This window comes from Mercurialis annua, linkage group LG1-X, assembly GCF_937616625.2.
Source record: "Mercurialis annua linkage group LG1-X, ddMerAnnu1.2, whole genome shotgun sequence".
In the NCBI taxonomy this organism is placed as follows: domain Eukaryota; kingdom Viridiplantae; phylum Streptophyta; class Magnoliopsida; order Malpighiales; family Euphorbiaceae; genus Mercurialis; species Mercurialis annua.
In genome coordinates, this window is record NC_065570.1 from 25,759,910 (window position 1) to 25,777,205 (window position 17,296).

Here is a 17,296-nt window from a genome sequence, read left to right on the forward strand (position 1 = left end):
AATCGCATAAAATATGAAACGTTTGGATTTGTTTCGTAACGTTTTAAACATTTGGTTTTGTTTCGTAACGTTTGTAAACGTTTGGCTTAAATCGCTAAAAAGGTGATACATTTAGATTTATTTCGTAACGTTGGTAATTATTTGGCTTAAATCGCTATAAAGGCTAAACATTTGGATTTGTTTCGTAACGTTTGTAAACGTTTGGCTTAAATCGCTAAAAAGGTGAAATTTTTGGATTTGTTTCGTAACTTTTGTAAACGTTTGGCTTATATCGCTAGAAAGGGGAAACGTTTGGATTTATTTCGTATCGTTTGTAAACGTTTGGCTTCAATCGCTAAAAAGGGGAAACGTTTGAATTTGTTTCGTAACGTTTGTAAACGTTTGACATAAATCGCTAAAAAGGTTTGTAATCGTTTGGCTTTAATTGCTAAAAAGGGTAAACGTTTGGATATGTTTAATAACCTTTGTAAACGTTTGGCTTAAATCGCTAAAATGGGAAAACATTTGGATTTTTTTTCGTAACGTTTGTAAACGTTTGGCTGAAATCGCTAAAAAGGTGAAACGGCTGGATTTGTTTCGTGACGTTTAAAAACGTTTGGCTTAAATTTCTATAAAGGTGAAATGCTTTCATTTGTTTCATAACGTTTTAAACGTTTGGCTTAAATTACTAAAAAGGTGAAACGTTTGTTTTTGTTCCATAATGTTTGTAAACGTTTGACTTAAATCACTAAAAAGGTGAAACGTTTGGTTTAAAAACCAAAGGTTTGGCTTCAATCGCTAAAATGAAAAAAATGTTTGGATTTGTTTGGTAACGTTTGTAAACGTTTGGCTTAAATTGCTAAAAAGGTGTAACGTTTGGATTTGTTTCGTAACATTTGTAAACGTTTGGCTTAAATTGCTTAAAATGAGAAACGTTTGGATTTGTTTCGTAACGTTTTAAAGGTATGTCTTAACTTGATAAAATGGGGACGTTTGGATTTGTTTTAAAACAAACGTTTGGCTTATATTGCTAAAAAGGTGAAACGCTTGGATTTTTTCGTAAAGTTTGTAAACGTTTGGCTTAAATCGCTAAAAAGGCGAAACGTTTGGATTTGTTTTGTAATGTTTGTAAACGTTTGCCTTCATCCGCAAAAAAGGGAAAACGTTTGGATTTGTTTCGTTACGTTTGTAAACGTTTTGCTTAAATCGATAAAATGAGGAAACGTTTGGATTTATTTCGTAACGTTTGTAAACGTTTGGCTTAAATCTCTAAAAAGGGGAAACGTTTGGATTTGTTTCGTAACTTTTGTAGTCGTTTGGCTTAAATTGCTATAATGGGGAAACGTTTGGAAATGTTTCGTAACGTTTGTAAACATTTGGATTTGTTTAGTAACATTTGTAAACGTTTGGTTTTGTTTCGTAATGTTTATAAACGTTGGGCTTAATTCGCTAAAATGGGGAAACGTTTGGATTTGTTTCGTAGCGTTTGTAAACATTTGGCTTAAATTGCTAAAAAGGTTAAACATTTTGATTTGTTTCTTAACCTTTGTAAACGTTTGGCTTTAGTTGCTAAAAAGTTGAAACGTTTGGATTTGTTTCTTAACCTTTGTAAACGTTTTGCATAAATCGCTAAAAAGGTGAAATGTTTGGATTTGTTTCGTAACGTTTGTAAACTTTTAGCTTAAATTGCTAAAAACGTGAAATGTTTGGATTTGTTTCCTATTGTTTGTAAACGTTCTAAGCCAATCGCTAAAAAGGTAAAATGCTTGGATTTGTTTCGTAACGTTTGTAAACATTTGGCTTAAATTGCTAAAAAGGTGAAACATTTTGATTTTTTTCTTATCCTTTGTAAACGTTTGGCTTAAATTACGAAAAAAGGTGAAACATTTGGATTTGTTTCGTAACGTTTGTAAACGTTTGGCTTAAATCCCTAAAAAGGTGAAACGGTTGGATTTGTTTTGTAACGTTTAAAAACGTTTGGCTTAAATTACTGAAAATGTGAAATGCTTTGATTTATTTCATAACGTTTTAAACGTTTAGCTTAAATCACTAAAAAGGTGAAATGTTTTTTTTTGTTCCGTAACTTTTGTAAACGTTTGACATAAATCACTAAAAAGGTGAAACATTTGGTATAATTTCCAAAGGTTTGGCTTCAATCGCTAATATGGAAAAAAGTTTGGATTTGTTTGGTAATGTTTGTAAACGTTTGGCTTAAATCGCTAAAAAGGTGTAACGTTTGGATTTGTTTCGTAACGTTTGTAAACGTTTGGCTTAAATTGCTCAAAAGGTGAAATGTTTGGATTTTTTTTCCTAACGTTTTAAATGTGTGGCTTAAATTGCTAAAATGGGGAAACGTTTGGATTTGTTTCGTAATGTTTGTAAACTTTTGGCTTAAATCGCTAAAAACGTGAAATGTTTGGATTTGTTTCGTAACGTTTGTAAACGTTTGGCTTCAATCGCTAAAAAGATTAAACATTTTGATTTGTTTTGAAATGTTTGTAAACATTTGGCTTAAATTGCTCAAAAGGTGAAACATTTTGATTGTTTCTTAACCTTTGTAAACGTTGGGCTTAAATTTCTAAAAAGGTGAAACGTTTGGATTTGTTTCATAACATTTGTAAACGTTTGGCTTAAATCGCTGAAAAGGTGAAATGTTTGGATTTGTTTCGTAACGTTTGTAAACTTTTGGCTTAAATTGCTAAAAAGGTGAAATGTTTGGATTTGTTTCATAACGTTTGCAAACGTTTGGCTTCAATCGCCAAAAAGGTGAAACGTTTGGATTTGCTTCGTAACGTTTGTAAACGTTTGGCTTCAATCGCGAAAAAGGTGAAACGTTTGGCTTCAATCGCTAGAAAAGGGAAACGTTTAAATTTGTTTCGTAACGTTTGTAAACATTTGCCATAAAACGCTAAAAAGGTTTGTAAACGCTTGGCTTTAATTGCTAAAAAGGTGAAACGTTTGGATTCGTTTCATAACCTTTGTAAACGTTTGGCTTAAATCGCTAGAAAGGTGAATCGTTTGGATTAGTTTTGTAACGTTTGTAAACGTTTTGCTTATATTGCTAAAAAGGGGAAACGCTTGGATTTGTTTTGTAACGTTTGTAAACGTTTGGCTTAAATTGCTAAAAAGCTGAAACATTTGGATTTGTCTCTTAGCCTTTGTATACGTTTGGCTTAATCTGCTAAAAAGGTGAAACGTTTGGATTTGTTTCATAACCTTTGTAAACGTTTGGCTTAAATCGCTAAAAAGGTGAAATGTTTGCAAACGTTAAGTAACGTTTGTAAACATTTGGCTTAAATCGCTAAAAAGGTGAAATATTTGGATTTGTTTCGTAAAGTTTGTAAACGTTTGGCTTAAATTGCTAAAAAGGTGAAATATTTTGATTTGTTTCTTAACCTTTGTAAACGTTTAGCTTAAATTGCTAAAAAGGTGAAACGTTTGGATTTGTTTCATAACATTTGTAAATTTTTGGCTTATATCGCAAAAAAGGTGAAACATTTGGATTTGTTTCGTATTGTAAACGTTTGGCTTAAATTGCTAAAAATGTGAAACGCTTGGATTTTTTTCGTCACGTTTGTAAAGTTTGGATTAAATTGTTAACGTTTGGCTTAAATTGCTAAAAATATGAAACGTTTGTAAACTAAAAAGGTGAAACATTTGGATTTGTTTCTTAACCTTTGTAAACTTTTGGCGTAAATCACTAAAAAGATGAAATGTTTGGATTTGTTTCTTAACGTTTGTAACGTTTGGTTTAAATTGCTAAAAAGGTGAAACGCTCGGATTTGTTTCGTAACGTTTGTAAATGTTTGGCTTAAACTACTAAAAAGGTGAAACATTTGGATTTGTTTCTTAACCTTTGTAAACGTTTGGCTTAAATTGCTAAAAAGGTGAAACGTTTGGATTTGTTTCATAACCTTTGTAAACGTATGGCTTAAATCGCTAAAAAGGTGAAACGCTTGGATTTGTTTTGTAACGTTTGTAAACATTTGGCTTAAATTGCTAAAAAGGCGAAACATTTTGATTTGTTTCTTAACCTTTGTAAACGTTTGGCTTAAATTGCTAAAAAGATGAAACGTTTGGATTTTATCACAACCTTTGTAAACGTTTGGCTTAAATCGTTAAAAAGGTGAAATGTTTGGATTTGTTTCGTAACGTTCCTAAACTTTTGGCTTAAATCGCTAAAAAGTGAAATGTTCGGATTTGTTTCGCAACGTTTGTAAACGTTTGGCTTCAATCGCTAAAAAGGTGAAACGTTTGGATTTGTTTCGTAGCTTTTTTAAACATTTGGCTTAAATTGCTAAAAAGGTTAAACATTTTGATTTGTTTCTTAACGTTTGTAAACGTTTGGGTTTAGTTGCTAAAAAGTTGAAACGTTTGGATTTGTTTCATAACCTTTGTAAACGGTTGGCTTAAATCGCTGAAAAGGTGAAATGTTTGGATTTGTTTCGTAACGTTTGTAAACTTTTGGCTTAAATAGCTAAAAACGTGAAATGTTTGGATTTGTTTCCTATCGTTTGTAAACGTTCTAAGCCAATCGCTAAAAAGGTGAAATGCTTGGATTTGTTTCGTAACGTTTGTAAACGTTTGGCTTAAATTGCTAAAAAGGTGAAACATTTTGATTTGTTTCTTAACCTTTGTAAACGTTTGGCTTAAATTGTTAAAAAAGGTGAAACATTTGGATTTGTTTCGTTACGTTTGTAAACGTTTGGCTTATATCGATAAAAAGGTGAAACGGTGGGATTTGTTTTGTAACGTTTAAAAACGTTTGGCTTAAATTACTGAAAAGGTGAAATGCTTTGATTTATTTCATAACGTTTTAAACGTTTAGCTTAAATCACTAAAAAGGTGAAATGTTTGTTTTTTTTTTCGTAACGTTTGTAAACGTTTGACTTAAATCACTAAAAAGGTGAAACATTTGGTTTAATTTCCAAAGGTTTGGCTTCAATCACTAAAATGGAAAAAAGTTTGGATTTGTTTGGTAACGTTTGTAAACGTTTGGCTTAAATCGCTAAAAAGGTGTAACGTTTGGATTTGTTTCGTAACGTTTGTAAACGTTGGGTTTAAATTGCTCAAAAGGTGAAACGTTTGGATTTTTTTGTAACATCTTAAACGCATGGCTTAAATTCCTAAAATGGGGAAACGTTTGGATTTGTTTCGTAATGTTTGTAATCTTTTGGCTTAAATCGCTAAAAACGTGAAATATTTGGATTTGTTTCGTAACGTTTGTAAACGTTTGGCTTCAATCGCTAAAAAGGTGAAACGCTTGGATTTGTTTCGAAACGTTTGTAAACATTTGGCTTATATTGCTCAAAAGGTGAAACATTTTGATTGTTTCTTATCCTTTGTAAACGTTTGGCTTAAATTGCTAAAAAGGTGAAACAATTTGATTTGTTTCTTAACCTTTGTAAACGTTTGGCTTAAATGGCTAAAAAGGTGAAACGTTTGGATTTGTTTCATAACTTTTGTAAACGTTTGGCTTAAATCGCTAAAAAGGTGAAACGTTTGGATTTGTTTCGTAACATTCGTAAACGTTTGGCTTAAATTTCTAAAAATGTGAAACGCTTGGATTTGTTTCGTAACGTTTGTAAACGTTTGGCTTAAACTACTAAAAAGGTGAAACATTTGGATTTGTTTCTTAACCTTTGTAAACGTTTGGCTTAATTCGCTTAAAAGATGAAATATTTGGATTTGTTTCTTAACCTTTGTAAACGTTTGGCTTAAATTGCTAAAAAGGTAAAACGTTTGGATTTGTTTCATAACCTTTGTAAACGTTTGGCTTAAATCGCTAAAAAGGTGAAATGTTTGCAAACGTTAAGTAACATTTGTAAACTTTTGGCTTATATCGCTAAAAAGGTGAAATGTTTGGATTTGTTTCATAACGTTTGTAAACATTTGGCTTCAATCGCTAAAAAGGTGAAACGTTTGGATTATGAAAATAACGTTTGTAAACGTTTGGCATAAATCGCTAATAAGGTTTGTAAACGTTTGGCTTTAATTGCTAAAAAGGGGAAACGTTTGGATTTGTTTCATAACCTTTGTAAACGTTTGGCATAAATCGCTAAAAAGGTGAAATGTTTGGATTTGTTTCGAAACGTTTGTAAATGTTTGGCTTAAATTGCTAAAAAGGTGAAACACTTGGTTTTGTTTCGTAACGTTTGTAATGGTATGGCTTAAATCGCATAAAATGTGAAACGTTTAGATTTGTTTCGTAACGTTTTAAACATTTGGTTTTGTTTCGTAACGTTTGTAAACGTTTGGCTTAAATCGCTAAAAAGGTGAAACATTTAGATTTATTTCGTAACGTTGGTAATTATTTGGCTTAAATCGCTATAAAGGCTAAACATTTGGATTTGTTTCGTAACGTTTGTAAACGTTTGGCTTAAATCGCTAAAAAGGTGAAATTTTTGGATTTGTTTCGTAACTTTTGTAAACGTTTGGCTTAAATCGCTAAAAAGGGGAAACGTTTGGATTTATTTCGTATCGTTTGTAAACGTTTGGCTTCAATCGCTAAAAAGGGGAAACGTCTGAATTTGTTTCGTAACGTTTGTAAACGTTTGACATAAATCGCTAAAAAGGTTTGTAATCGTTTGGCTTTAATTGCTAAAAAGGGTAAACGTTTGGATATGTTTAATAACCTTTGTAAACGTTTGGCTTAAATCGCTAAAATGGGAAAACGTTTGGATTTGTTTCGTAACGTTTGTAAACGTTTGGCTGAAATCGCTAAAAAGGTGAAACGGCTGGATTTGTTTCGTGACGTTTAAAAACGTTTGGCTTAAATTGCTAAAAAGGTGAAATGCTTTCATTTGTTTCATAACGTTTTAAACGTTTGGCTTAAATTACCAAAAAGGTGAAACGTTTGTTTTTGTTCCATAATGTTTGTAAACGTTTGACTTAAATCACTAAAAAGGTGAAACGTTTGGTTTAAAAACCAAAGGTTTGGCTTCAATCGCTAAAATGAAAAAAATGTTTGGATTTGTTTGGTAACGTTTGTAAACGTTTGGCTTAAATTGCTAAAAAGGTGTAACGTTTGGATTTGTTTCGTAACATTTGTAAACGTTTGGCTTAATGTAATATCCCGTAAAATTTTACATTTTTTTTACATTTAAATTCCGACATTTTTCCCGGTCGTTTTGAAGTAATCTCGATATTAGTGGCTTTGTTCGAGTTGTTTGGTTTGGGTGTGATTTATTGGTTTAACCAATTTTATTTTTTTTAAATTAAAAATAAAAAAAAAAAGAATTCTTTCATTCCCGTTCGGGAATTGGAATTCCCGAACGGGAATCTCCTTTTTTGGGCCTGGTCTCGTTCGAGACCAGGCATTCCCGTACGGGAGTCATGGGCTGGAAAGCCATTCCCGTACGGGAATCAGAGCAGCCCTTGACCCCTTCGCCCAGCCCTTTTCGACCTCGTTTACGGCCCACTTCCCTACGTTTATTTAAGTCGATTTCTTCACAGAAAACCTTCATCACGCTGCAAACAAACCCTAGCCGTTTTCCGCTTGTCATTTCGCTGAGTATCGAAGCCGTTATCATCGGCCAAAGATCGCTGTCCGGTGAGTTTTCTGATTCTTGGATTTCCAGATTTTGTTCTTGAACGACATTACGTAATTTGGTTCGTTCTCTCTCGTTTCTAGATCGAAATCAGAACCGTTTGATTCCAGACGATCTAGACTCACGTATCTACGTTTTCTACCTCAATTCCGCTGAACGGTACGCCGCCGATCTCGTTTCAATCGCCGTACGGTTTCCGTTTTAAAGCTTTATAACTTCTGTTTCAGTTTTCTGGTTTCTGCCGTATGCCTTCATCCTCTTTTGGCTTTGTTTTTGCTTCATTCATGTTGAATCCCTTGGCATGATTGGTGGTTAATAGTTTAAGCTTTCGGATTGAGTTTATTCCATAGTTCCGCTCCTCGATTCGTGTTGTCGTTTTTGCATGATGGTTACTGTTAACGTTTTTAATGTTTGGTTATTTGCCTAAGTTGAGTTTCTGGGTTGGTGTTGTGCCCTTTGATTATGCTCTAGTTGGTTTATGATCTTAAGTATGTTTGTGATTAAAAGTTATAGGTTCAGTAGATAAGCAATGGAGTTTTTGCAATTGAATTCCTTAGGCTTAGGCGGGGTTCTGTTCTTGTTTGAATTGAGAATGATGGTTAAATAGCTAACTTGATCATCATTTTAGTTTAACTAAATCAAATGAATTCCCTTAGTTTTAATTTTAACTTTGATTGTTGGTAACTTTCTAATTCGTTATAAATCGTAATTGATATTTTGTAAAGCGATAATTATTTATAAATTAAGTTAATATAATTACTCGGGTAGTTATATTTGTTTTCAAATGTCGTTTTGTCAAAAGTTGGCTAAATTACAATTTAGCCCCTAAACTTATTTTATAACTTAATTAAGTGGATTTTTGGTTAATAACTTTATTATTGGTTTTAATTTTAAAGAAAAGCAATAAATTGATTTCGGATATCAAATTGGCTAAAGTGCAATTTAGCCCCTAATTGGCAAAAGTACCATTTAGTCCCTACTTGGTTAAAATACAATTTGGTCCCTGAATTTTTATTTGACCTATACAATTAAGTTTTTGGTTCGTAACTTGGGTTACTTGATATTGAAGTTATTGAGTTCCGCTTTTAAAATGGATTATTATTTTGTTAAATTGTTTTATAAAGATAAACTCGGGTTTATATTTGATAAACGTTTTGAGTCGGATTAGACTTGGGTCATCCGACAAGTGAGGTTAGCTTGGTAGTTATTGGTAACTCGGCTAACCCACTATTTGGAAATTATTTGTTATTTAAAGTTATTAAATAATATTTATAAATTGGATTTAAGCGGGAACTCAATAGACTTATATTAATTGGGCGTTATTACCTTTTGGATATATTTGTGTTATTTTGGATTGTTTAATTGCTACGTGATTATTTGTGCTAATCTTGTGTGGTGTCTAGTACTCTCTAGAGTTAGGGTCTGATTTTAATAATTATTTTATTTGTCTAGACTCGTCTACTGTTCGTGCTTCAGAGGCGAACCAGAGTTAGTTGCTTGCCGGTATTTCACGTGGATTAGCAAGCAGTGAGTTTATATTTACTATTTACCGCTTTATTAAGTAAATTGTTATTTTAATATTAAATATATATACTGTACGTATATTTCGAACTGTTTTTATATTATGGCTCTTAGTTGGAACGTGCTACCTAATGGGCATCATTAGGACTGCGTGCGCACCGGTATTGATCTGGGTAAGGTATATACGGAAATGTGGTAACTCGGTGTGAGCATAGCTCTCGGGACCAGGTAGAGTAACTCGATGTAGCTCAGCTCTCGGGACTCTGGTATAAGTGTGGTCAGTGGTAACTCGGTGTAGCTCAGCTCTCGGGACCAGACCTATTGGATTATAATTATTATTTAGAATTGTGGATTAGGGTTCCAACTATTATCCGTAATATCGTTATTAAATGTTTTAAACGTTTTAAAGGTTTTCCACTTAATAAATGTAGATAGTGGTATGAACTCATCTCAGTATATCTGACCCCGTTGTTTTCCCAATTTTCCCAGGGTTATGATCTGAGAGAGTCGGGTGATCTCCGCATTTACTTTTCCTCGGAGGTTCCATTATTTTGATATACTGTCAAACTATTTTATTCTTAGACCGCAGTAGTTGACTAGACGTCTTTACTATTATTACAGTTGTTTTGTCGGATTGGTTCGACTGGTTATATTGCTTTGGCATGTTATATTATTATATCGGTTTATGACAATCTATTTTAGATTTAGAATTGAATATGTACGTTATATTAATTGTTGATTATTATAACTGCTAGTTTAGGCTGAAGTCTCGGTTGCCCCCGAGCATTGGTTTTCTGCAGGTTTATGTATTTATGTGTTAAATGTTAGGCTAGCTACGGGTTTCGGTACTACATTACCCATACCCTAGCGCCGGTCGCGATTCATGAAAATGGGTCGTGACAAACTTGGTATCAGAGCCTGGTTTCAAACCAAGGCCATTGCTTGCTATGTGTTTACTCTGTTAAGTTTGGTTGTGTCTTAGGAACTACTGCGGATATAGGATTCTGTCATGTCTTTAAAAAAAAACGTCATCTTTGGATTTTAAAACATTCTGCCTACACCAATAGGATTGCGTCGAGTCAGTCATTATTTGTTGATTTGATGCTTTTAATTGTTAATGCTATTTCACTTGGGTGAACATTTTATTGTTGTTGATTTCTTGGGAAATCCTATATGTTGCTTGTTTTGTTCATACTTGGGTATGAAATATCTGTTATTTAAGTTGTTGTTGTTCAATCTTAGGATATGGACAACGTTATTCGTACTCGTGCTCGTGCTGCGGCAGAGCAAGAAGCTGTGGCTGATGATGCGATTTCCATGGAAGTCGATCAGAACGCACCACCAGTTCAGGCAAATGCTGGACGTGGTCGAGGTGGAGGTGCTGGCAGAGGTAAAGGTGCTGGTAGAGGCAGAGGAGCTGGTGCTGGTAGAGGTGGAGCTAGAGGGCGCGGTGCAGCAGGTGTTCAGGCACCGAATGTGCAGCAGGCACCAAATATGCAAGCGTTCGACTTCACTACTTTCTTGGCTGGCGTTGTCGAGATGCAGAACAATCAGGCTCTACTGTAGAATCAGTGTAATATACTGGGTCAGTTAGCGCAGCAACAGCAACCTCAGGTTGGTGCTGTAGCTGGTATTGGTGGAAATGCTGGTGACGGTCATATTCCAACAGACAGAGAGTTGGTGATGACCTACTTGAAGTTGAATCCGACTTCTTTTGATGGTACTGGGGATGCTCTTGACTTTTTGGAGGAATTTGAGTACAACAGTCAGAGGATTCAAGCGTCTGATCGTCAATCAGTGATGCTTGTGGAAATGTCGCTGAAGGGTCCAGCTAAGGATTGGTATCGCGATAACATCAGGCCAGTTATGGATACTTTGCCTTGGGCTGATTTTGTGACCAGGTTCAGAGGTTACTATCTACCCTTCTCTGTTACTGAGAGTTTCAGAGAAAAGCTGCTCACCTTGAAGAAGGGGGATAGATCAGTGACAGACTACACTACTGAGTTTGTACGTTTGGGGCGGTTTGCTACAGATCTACAGGGTGATCAAGAGCGAGTGAACGACCGTTATGTTAGGGGTTTAGGCTCGGAGTTTCTTCCTTTGCTGATAGGGACAAACATGGAGTTTGCCCGGTTAGTGGATAGTGCGCGGCGGATGGAAAATTCGATGGTTCAGTTTGGGACGATCTCTGACCCTTTCCAGAATCAGAAGGGAAAGAGTGACGTTCCTAGTGGGGGGCAGCAGGCCCCAGTGCAGCATGGTAGTGGGAACTACTACAGTGGCTCTTCTCAGGCCAACAGGGGGAGTCGACGGACTCACAACAAAGGGAGGCATAGTGCCAGGAGTGCTCCGTACAGTTCTAGTAGCAGTGGGAGCAACCGTGGTTCAGGACGCGGGTACAGTGGTGGATCGAACATTCCGTTCTGCCAGAATTGCAGACGCAGGCACTATGGTCAGTGTCAGTTAGCTCCTGGAGGTTGTTTCACTTGTGGCCAGCCGGGTCATTTTTCTAGGGAGTGTCCGACATCTGGGCAGCAGATGTCTAACTCCAGTGTGGCGCAGTCATCTTATCAGCAGCAGAGACCTGCGTTTACACAGTCTGTAGGGTACTCTCAACCTGCAGCATCTTTTGGTGGCCAGCGGGGCCGTGGTTCTGGTGGCAGAGGTTTTGGTGGCCGTGGTAACGGCGGTAGAGGTTCCAACGGTTATGGTACTGGACAGAGTTCGCAGCAGCAGCCGCAGGGTCAGGCCAGAGTGTTCGCACTTACTCCTCAGGATGCGCGTGCATCAAATGCTGTGGTGCAAGGTACCATTCCGATTTCTTTTACTGATGCTTTGGTATTATTTGATGCGGGTGCGACCCATTCGTTTGTTTCTACTTGTTTTGCTGGGAAATTGGGTAGAGCACCATCTGTTTTGAGTGAACCTCTAGCTGTGTCTACACCTATGTCTGAAGGTGTAGTAGTGGACGTCGTCTATCCTTCTTGTCCTGTGGTTATTCAGGGTAGAGAATTATGTGCTGATTTGATTGTACTTGACGTTCTTTCTTTTGATGTTATCTTGGGGATGGACTGGTTGTCACGCCATTATGCTTCTATTGACTGTCGAGAGAAGTCAGTCGAGTTCAGGATTCCAGGTGGTCTACCTTTTTCCTTTCAGGGAGAAAAGGCAGAGACACCTAAGAATCTGATTTCCGCCATCAAGGCGAAGCGGATGTTAGGCAAGGGTTGCCAGGGTTTTCTTGCTGTGGTTCGTGATTTGGAGACTAGTAGTGGTGATATGCATAGTGTTCCGATAGTGAATGAGTTCACTGATGTGTTTCCAGAGGAATTGCCTGGATTACCACCTGATCGTGATATTGAGTTTTGCATTGATGTGGTTTCTGGTACAGCTCCGATTTCGATACCGCCGTATCGGATGGCTCCTGCAGAGCTGAAGGAGTTGAAGGACCAGTTACAAGAGTTGTTGGATAGCGGGTTCATCAGACCAAGTACTTCTCCGTGGGGTGCTCCAGTTCTGTTTGTAAAGAAGAAAGATGGTTCCTTTCGGCTGTGTATCGACTACAGACAGTTGAATAAGGTTACTGTCAAGAACAGATATCCTCTTCCTCGCATCGATGATCTGTTTGACCAGTTGCAGGGTGCGAAGTGTTTTTCCAAGATTGATTTGAGGTCTGGGTATCATCAGCTACGGATCCGTGATGCAGATGTGCCTAAGACTGCTTTTCGGACTCGTTATGGACATTTTGAGTTTCTGGTTATGTCCTTTGGTCTGACGAACGCACCAGCAGCGTTCATGGATATGATGAACAGAGTGTTCAAGCCGTTTTTGGATCAATTTGTTATCGTCTTCATTGATGACATTTTGATCTATTCTCGGAGTGAGGAGGAGCATGCTTTCCATTTGAGGACTATACTACAGACGTTGCGTGAGCATCAGTTGTATGCTAAGTTCTCAAAATGTGAGTTCTGGTTGGATCAGGTTACCTTTCTAGGACACGTGGTGTCGAAAGATGGGATCAAGGTTGATCCGAAGAAGATTGAGGCGGTCATGGATTGGCAAAGGCCAAGGTCAGTTACCGAGATCAGAAGTTTTCTGGGTTTAGCTGGTTACTATCGTCGGTTCGTGCAAGATTTCTCCAGAATATCTGCACCTTTGACTAAACTGACACAGAAGGGTGTCAAGTTTGAGTGGACTGACAAGTGCGAGGCGAGCTTTGAGAAGCTCAAGGAGATTTTGACTACAGCTCCGGTGTTGGCATTGCCTTCTGGCATTGATGGTTTCACAGTGTATTGTGATGCGTCTCGGATTGGTTTGGGTTGCGTTCTGATGCAACATAGCCAGGTGATTGCCTATGCTTCCAGACAGTTGAAGAAGCATGAGGTGAATTACCCTACTCATGATTTAGAGTTGGCAGCTGTGGTTTTTGCGCTGAAAATTTGGAGGCATTATTTGTATGGTGCTACTTGTGAGATTTTCACTGATCATAAGAGTCTGAAATATATCTTTGATCAGAGAGAGTTGAACTTGAGACAGAGGAGGTGGTTAGAGTTGCTGAAAGACTACGACTGTACTATTCAGTACCATCCTGGTAAGGCTAATGTGGTAGCCGATGCGTTGAGTCGCAAGTCTTCGGGCAGCTTGGCTCATATTTCTGAGATTGGGCGTAGACCCATGGTTAGAGAGTGGCACAGTTTGATAGCTTCGGGCTATGGTTTTCAGATTTCTCAGACTGGTTGTTTGTTAGCACAGTTGCAAGTGCAACCCGTTTTGATTGATCGGATCAAAGCTTTACAAGCTGAGGATTCACAGTTGAAACGGATTATTGAGGAAGTTCAGCAGGATGGAAATCCTGAATTTACATTTGTGGATGGTGTTCTGAGACATGGTTCGAGATTGTGTGTTCCGGATTCAGATGGTTTGAGGGACCAGATTCTGGAAGAAGCGCACAAGTCTGCTTATAGTGTTCATCCGGGTTCTACTAAGATGTACCATGATCTTAAGGGTACCTACTGGTGGAGCGGGATGAAGAAGGATGTCGCTGAGTATGTTTCTAAGTGTCTGACGTGCCAGCAGGTGAAGCTGGAACATCAGAGACCTTTTGGCTATCTGCAGCCACTACCTATTCCAGAGTGGAAGTGGGAGCGGATTGCTATGGATTTTGTGGTTGGTTTACCACGTACTCGACAGGGATACGACTCCATCTGGGTGATAGTTGACCGTATGACCAAGTCAGCTCATTTCCTTCCGATTAAGGTTTCGTATACTGCTTCGAGGTTGGCTCAGTTGTACATCGACAGGATTGTCAGTTTGCATGGTGTACCGGTTTCTATTGTTTCAGACAGAGGTTCTGTGTTTACTTCGAGGTTTTGGAAAGCGTTACAGGAATCCTTGGGTTCTCGGTTGGATTTCAGTACAGCTTTTCATCCTCAGACTGACGGTCAGTCTGAGAGGACTATTCAGACGTTGGAGGATATGCTCAGGATGTGTGTTCTCGATTTTCAGGGTAGCTGGGATACTCATTTGCCGTTGATTGAGTTTTCCTATAACAACAGTTATCATGCGAGTATCGAGATGGCGCCGTATGAGGCTTTGTACGGGCGCAAGTGTAGATCTCCTATCTGTTGGGAGGAGGTCGGAGAGCGTAAACTCTCGGGAGCGGAGATTATTCAGATTACCTCTGAGAAGGTACCGTTGATTAAGCGGAGGTTAGAGACTGCTTTTAGTCGGCATAAGAGTTATGCTGATCCGAAGAGGAAAGACATTGAGTTCCAGGTTGGTGATTTCGTATTTCTTCGGGTTTCGCCTATGAAAGGCGTGGTTCGTTTTGGTGTCAAGGGAAAGTTGGCACCGAGGTATATTGGTCCTTATGAGATTTCGGAGAGGATTGGAGCTGTGGCTTATCGTCTGGTTCTACCGCCAGACATGTCGTTAGTACATCCGGTGTTTCACGTTTCCATGTTGAGAAAGTGCATTTCTGATCCTTCGCACGTGATTGTGCCTCAGAGTGTTGAGATTGACCATGAGCTGTCCTATGAGGAACAGCCAGTTGAGATTGTTGATACGCAGGTGCGTAAATTGCGGAACAAGGAGATTCTGATGGTCAAAGTTCTCTGGCGCAATCATTCTGTAGAGGAGTGTACTTGGGAGACCGAGTTGGATATGCGAAATCGCTATCCTTTTCTATTTCCGTGAGGTACAATATCTTGATTTTTGTGACTTTTTATAATTTTTACTGTGTTACGTGTTGTTCTGGTGTGATATTTCTTGTCGTGGTAAATTCGAGGACGAATTTTTAATTAGTTGGGGAGAATGTAATATCCCGTAAAATTTTACATTTTTTTTACATTTAAATTCCGACATTTTTCCCGGTCGTTTTGAAGTAATCTCGATATTAGTGGCTTGGTTCGAGTTGTTTGGTTTGGGTGTGATTTATTGGTTTAACCAATTTTATTTTTTTTAAATTAAAAAAAAAAAAAAAAAATTCTTTCATTCCCGTTCGGGAATTGGAATTCCCGAACGGGAATCTCCTTTTTTGGGCCTGGTCTCGTTCGAGACCAGGCATTCCCGTACGGGAGTCATGGGCTGGAAAGCCATTCCCGTACGGGAATCAGAGCAGCCCTTGACCCCTTCGCCCAGCCCTTTTCGACCTCGTTTACGGCCCACTTCCCTACGTTTATTTAAGTCGATTTCTTCACAGAAAACCTTCATCACGCTGCAAACAAACCCTAGCCGTTTTCCGCTTGTCATTTCGCTGAGTATCGAAGCCGTTATCATCGGCCAAAGATCGCTGTCCGGTGAGTTTTCTGATTCTTGGATTTCCAGATTTTGTTCTTGAACGACATTACGTAATTTGGTTCGTTCTCTCTCGTTTCTAGATCGAAATCAGAACCGTTTGATTCCAGACGATCTAGACTCACGTATCTACGTTTCCCTACCTCAATTCCGCTGAACGGTACGCCGCCGATCTCGTTTCAATCGCCATACGGTTTCCGTTTTAAAGCTTTATAACTTCTGTTTCAGTTTTCTGGTTTCTGCCGTATGCCTTCATCCTCTTTTGGCTTTGTTTTTGCTTCATTCATGTTGAATCCCTTGGCATGATTGGTGGTTAATAGTTTAAGCTTTCGGATTGAGTTTATTCCATAGTTCCGCTCCTCGATTCGTGTTGTCGTTTTTGCATGATGGTTACTGTTAACGTTTTTAATGTTTGGTTATTTGCCTAAGTTGAGTTTCTGGGTTGGTGTTGTGCCCTTTGATTATGCTCTAGTTGGTTTATGATCTTAAGTATGTTTGTGATTAAAAGTTATAGGTTCAGTAGATAAGCAATGGAGTTTTTGCAATTGAATTCCTTAGGCTTAGGCGGGGTTCTGTTCTTGTTTGAATTGAGAATGATGGTTAAATAGCTAACTTGATCATCATTTTAGTTTAACTAAATCAAATGAATTCCCTTAGTTTTAATTTTAACTTTGATTGTTGGTAACTTTCTAATTCGTTATAAATCGTAATTGATATTTTGTAAAGCGATAATTATTTATAAAATAAGTTAATATAATTACTCGGGTAGTTATATTTGTTTTCAAATGTCGTTTTGTCAAAAGTTGGCTAAATTACAATTTAGCCCCTAAACTTATTTTATAACTTAATTAAGTGGATTTTTGGTTAATAACTTTATTATTGGTTTTAATTTTAAAGAAAAGCAATAAATTGATTTCGGATATCAAATTGGCTAAAGTGCAATTTAGCCCCTAATTGGCAAAAGTGCAATTTAGTCCCTACTTGGTTAAAATACAAATTGGTCCCTGAATTTTTATTTGACCTATACAATTAAGTTTTTGGTTCGTAACTTGGGTTACTTGATATTGAAGTTATTGAGTTCCGCTTTTAAAATGGATTATTATTTTGTTAAATTGTTTTATAAAGATAAACTCGGGTTTATATTTGATAAACGTTTTGAGTCGGATTAGACTTGGGTCATCCGACAAGTGAGGTTAGCTTGGTAGTTATTGGTAACTCGGCTAACCCACTATTTGGAAATTATTTGTTATTTAAAGTTATTAAATAATATTTATAAATTGGATTTAAGCGGGAACTCAATAGACTTATATTAATTGGGCGTTATTACCTTTTGGATATATTTGTGTTATTTTGGATTGTTTAATTGCTACGTGATTATTTGTGCTAATCTTGTGTGGTGTCTAGTACTCTCTAGAGTTAGGGTCTGATTTTAATAATTATTTTATTTGTCT

At 37.3% G+C, this 17,296-nt stretch overlaps 1 long non-coding RNA gene across 1 annotated transcript; it reads left to right on the forward strand.

Annotated features, from left to right (window-relative positions):
- The first annotated feature begins 8,979 nt into the window (after positions 1 to 8,979).
- LOC126665119 (uncharacterized) lies at positions 8,980 to 9,700 on the forward strand. The gene is made up of 2 exons (XR_007637526.2): positions 8,980 to 9,056; positions 9,540 to 9,700. It is a non-coding gene; the product is annotated as an uncharacterized LOC126665119 (long non-coding RNA).
- Positions 9,701 to 17,296: the final 7,596 nt, after the last annotated feature.